This window comes from Furipterus horrens, unplaced genomic scaffold (genome assembly GCF_987537825.1).
Source record: "Furipterus horrens unplaced genomic scaffold, mFurHor1.1.pri manual_scaffold_7, whole genome shotgun sequence".
In the NCBI taxonomy this organism is placed as follows: Eukaryota; Metazoa; Chordata; class Mammalia; order Chiroptera; family Furipteridae; genus Furipterus; species Furipterus horrens.
This window is the reverse complement of record NW_028327177.1, coordinates 96901445-96906401: the sequence shown is the minus strand read 5'-3', so window position 1 is coordinate 96906401 and position 4957 is coordinate 96901445. Positions and strand designations below refer to the sequence as shown.

At 39.5% G+C, this 4957-nt stretch overlaps 1 pseudogene; it reads right to left on the bottom strand.

The window, feature by feature from the left end:
* Positions 1-3775: 3775 nt before the first annotated feature.
* On the bottom strand, positions 3776-4636 carry LOC150004834 (actin-related protein 2/3 complex subunit 3 pseudogene; annotated as a pseudogene).
* Between the last annotated feature and the right edge of the window lie 321 nt (positions 4637-4957).

The following is a 4957-nucleotide window of genomic DNA, read 5'->3' as shown; positions in this document are numbered from 1 at the left end:
ATCAAAATTCAAAATGTTTGTACTTCAAAGGACACTATTAAGAAAATTAGAAGACAAGAAACAGACTAGGAAAAAATATTTGCAAATATATATTCAGTCAAAGAATCCTATTAGAATTAACAAACTTGTATAATTTTATTAATCAGTCAATAAATTCAATACAAAAGTAAAAAAAAAGAATTAACAAATATGAGAAAATTGAATTATAAGATAAATAATCCAAACAAACAATGGACTATATATAAATAGACTTCACACACACACACACACACACACACACACACACATAATGCCTAAGAAATACATGAAAAGATGCTCAATATTATAAGTCATTAGAGAAATGCAAATTAAAACCACAATGAGATACCTTTGCACATCACTAGAATGACTCTAAGAAATAAGACAGACAATAACAAATGTTGGTGAGCATGTGGAGAAATGGAAACTCTTACACACTGCTGGTGGGAATTTAAAATGGTGCAGCCACTTTGGAAACATTTGGGTGTTTCTCAAAAAGATAAACATGAAGTACTATATGACATGAAATTCCACTTCTAGGTAGAGAGAAGTGAAAAAAAAAAAAAAAGAGAACATAAGTCCACTTGAAGACTTGAACACAATGTTCATAACTGTGTTGTTTATTATAGCCCCAAACTGAAACATCCTAAATGTCCGTCAGCTGGTAAGTGGATAGACAAAATATGATATATTCACACAATGGAATACTATTCAGCAATAAAAAACAACAAACTACTGACACATGCCAATAATGAGTGAACCTCAAAAACATTATGCTAAGTGGAAGAAGCCAGACAAAAGAGACCACATATAGCATAATTTCATTTATATGAAATACTCAGAAATATGAAGACAGAAAGTAGATTAGTGATTGCTTGAGGTTCAGGGTATGAACAGGGATTGACTGTCAATAAGCATGAGGGATTTTATTAAAAGGATGTGACTTTGGGCAGGTAACAGACTTCTCTATGCTTTCATATGTAAAATGGGGATAATGAAAGTGTTTACCTCATAAGGTCACTGAGTAGTTCAAGTGAGAAAATATGTATACTATGTTTAATGTTAGAGAGCCTATCATACAGTAAACACGCAATGAAATATTAGTTTCTACAATTATTTTTTTAAGTATCTTTTATTATGTTGTTACAGTAGTCCCAATTTTTTTCCCTTTACTCTCCTCTGCCCAGTACCCCCCTTCCCTCCAGCAATCCGACCCCCCCTTAGTTCATGTCCATGGGTCGTGCATATAAATTCCTTGGCTTCACCCTTCCCTATGTTATTCTTAACTTGCCCTGTCTATTTTGTACCACCCAATTATGCTTCTTTTTTTTCAAAGTATATTTTATTTATTATGTTGTTACAGTAGTTTCAATTTTTTCCCCTTTGCTCCCCTCTTCCCAGGACCCCCATTCCCTCCACCAGTCCCACCACCCCTTAGTTCATGTTCATGGGTCATGCATATACGTTCTTTGGCTTCACCCTTTCCTATACTATTCTTAACTTTTCCCTGTCTATTATGTATTTACCAATTATAATTCTTAATCCCTGCACCATTTTCCCATTTCTCCCCCTTCCCCCTCTCAGCTGATAACCCTCCAAATGATCCCCATACCTATGATTCTATTTCTATTCTGCTTTGCTTAGTTGGATTCTGTTTTTAGTTTTTAGATTCAGTTGTTGATAGTTGTGAGTTTGTTGTCATTTTAGTGTTCATAGATTTGATCTTCTTTTTCTTAAGTAAGTCCCTCTGACATTTCATATAATAATGGCTTGGTGATGATGAACTCCTTTAGCTTCACCTTGTCTGAGAAGCACTTCATCTGCCCTTCCATTCTAAATGATAGCTTTGTTGGATAGAGTAATCTTGATGGTAGGTCCTTGCTTTTCATCACATTGAATACTTCTTGCCAGTCCCTTCTTGCCTGCAAAATTTCCTTTGAGAAATTAGCTGATAGTCTTATAGGCACCCCTTTGTAAGTAACTCTCTGCTTTTCTCTTGCTGCTTTTAAGATTCTCTCTTTATCTTTAACCTTTGGCATTTTAATTATGATGTGTCTTGGTGTGGTCCTTTTTGGGTCTAGCTTGTTTGGGACTCTCTGTGCTTCTGGACTTGTATGTCTATTTCCTTCACCAAATTGGGGAAGTTTTCCTTCATTATTTTTTCATGTAAGCTTTTGATTTCTTGTTCCTCTTCTTCTCCTTTTGGCACCCATATGATTCAGATGTTGGCATGTTTACCGTCATCCCAGAGGTTTCTAAACCTCACCTCATTTTTTTCAATTCTTGTTTCCTAATTCTGTACTGGTTGATATTTTTTTCTTCCTTGTGTTTCAAATCATTGATTTGAACCCTGGTTTCCTTCCCTTCACCATTGGTTTTGTGTGGATTTTCCTTCATTTCATTTAGCATAGCCTTCACTTCTTTCCTTATGCCTTTGCCATACTTAAGCATATCCTGTACAGCCTGTGACCATCTTTATCACTAGTGTTTTGAACTCTTCATCTGTTAGGTTGGCTATCTCCTCATCTGTTATGTTGGTTATCTCCTCATTGCTTATTCTCCCACTGGAACCTTGATCCATTCCCTCTTTTGGGCAATACTTCTCTATTCTTATTGACAGGCTCCTGTGTTTGTTTGCCTCTGTGTCTTAGATAGAGCTGTCACACCTGTTATGTTGTAAGGGGTGGAGCCTTAGGTATTTGTCAGTATAGGATGACCTGTTTCTCCATGTTGTGGTGCTGTATGTGGGGAAGGGGTCTGAGAGGGAACAATGCTGCTTGCTCAGAACTCGCCCCTTTTCCAGGTACTTCTCCCACTTCTGTATGGGACTGGCGCCCCTCTAGCTGCTGCCCTGGCCATGGTTCCCAGAGTGAGTGGGTCTGTGAATGTTCTAGGTCTGTGGGGGCCCTTTAAACAAGCAGACTCTGCTGAGAGTCCAGCAGTTTATTCCTCTGCTCCAACCCCCACTGGTTTGCATTGTCAAAAGCAATGAGGCTTGATTTTCCTTGGTGCTGGGACTGTGAGCTATGTTGTCTGATCTGGTGCTGGGAGCACTCCCCAGGTGACCCTCCTAACTTTTTAAAACATGTAACTGTGCTTTCCGCCAGCCTGCTGCTGTCACTGACACTGCTGCTGCCATCACACTGCATCCTCTCCACCCTGGCTCTGCTTCTCCTACCTGTCTGGATGAGTATTTCTTCTTTATATCTTTGTTTGTTGGACTTCTATGCAGTTTGACTTTTGGAACTTCTGCTTGCCTCTAGTTTTGAGGTAGTTGTATTCCTTCTAGAGGCAGATTTCATGGCGGGCATACCGGGTGCGTGCCCTGCCCCCGACTTCTGAAGGGCCCCGAAAAACCCCAACTTCACACATTTTTCTAATGACACCAAGTTTGGTTTCATTACTACACTGCTTAAAATATGGTTAACATGTATTTTTGTTTTCCCTCTTTCCATTTTTTTTTAAATGTTAGAAATTTCTTTTTTATTTTTATTTTTTTTATTTTGGTTTTTCAATTACAGTTGTCCCCTTTTCCCCTAATTTCTCTCCCCCACCCAACCCACCCCCTCTCCCGCAATCATATCCCTCCCCGTTGTCCATGTCCATGAGTCCTTTATACGGGTTCTTTGACTAATCCCTTCCCTTACTTATCCCCCTTCTCTCCCTCTCCCCTCCCCTCTATTGACTGCTATTCTGCTCTTTGTTCTATTTAGTTCCTTTGTTTGTGTTGTTCTTTAGTTTCCTGTATTAGGTGATATTGTTAGAAATTTCTTTATTATTACTCTTTAAGCACCAGCTTAACACTGCAGAACATTTCAAATCAGCTTATGACAATTCATTCTTCCCTCCCCCCCAAATTCTTGATAATGAACTTCTCAAGTAGACATGTTCTCTTCTCTCTTCTGTATAAAGCTTTATGACATAAAGGCAAAGGACTGTGTACATCTTGCTGTCGGATGCAGACCACAGCTGTGGACAGTGTCTGCCCAGGCTCCCCTTACTGTCCAGGTCCTGAGAGACTCTTGTTCATGAACTGCCTCTTCACAAAGCAAGTCCACCACTGCTGGGTTTATCATTCTGAGGGTCAAACACCTTCTCACAAAGTCTCAGGCCCGTCTCCTGCCTCAGCTGCTGTAAATAGGCCCTCATCACCTCATCTTCCTGTTTGTTTGCAGGTTTGGCATAAATGGCATTAAGTGGAAAACCAGGCTCTCCAGGAATTGGAAAATTAGTAATTCCCAGTGTATACATTTCTTTCTCGCCTTGGCTTTTGGAATTGCACTTCTGGAGTTTCTTCAGACACTCAGAAATGTAGAGCGTTATGTATATCAAGGTTCTATCAGCTTCATTCTTAATTTCATAGTTTTTGAAGAAGACATTGGCCTTGAAGTAATAGATGGCTTCGTCCACAATATCTGTATCTTTTGCCTCTCTCGGGGCGGGTCCTTTGAACTGACTTCTGATGGGCAACAGGGCCATGTTCCCAATGAGTTTGGTGTCGGGGTCCATGAGAGAGGAGTGGTAAGCCGGCATCTTTGCGAGTCCCCGAGTTTCAACCCAGATGAAGATCAAATTAGAGCCAAGCGCTTCCGGCCCGGCGGCTTGGGCGGGGTAGGAGGAAGTGCCCTCTTTCCATTTTTTTAAAGGGGCCTAATATTTTCTTCTGTACCCAGAGCCTCAATCTACCTTAATCTGCCCCTGATTCCTTCTTAATTGTGGAGGGAGATGCAGCATGTCTATCTAAGCCTCCATCTTGGCATGAAATCTACAATTATTTTTAAACATCAGACAAAGGTATAAAGGATTATGAAAAGTTTATTTTTTATGGGAGATATTGATATATTAAAAATCACTAGAAAAGACATGAGGAACCTTATATATGTTTTACTAAATGAAAGAAGCCAATCTGAAAAGGCAACATAACTATATAATTCCTAGA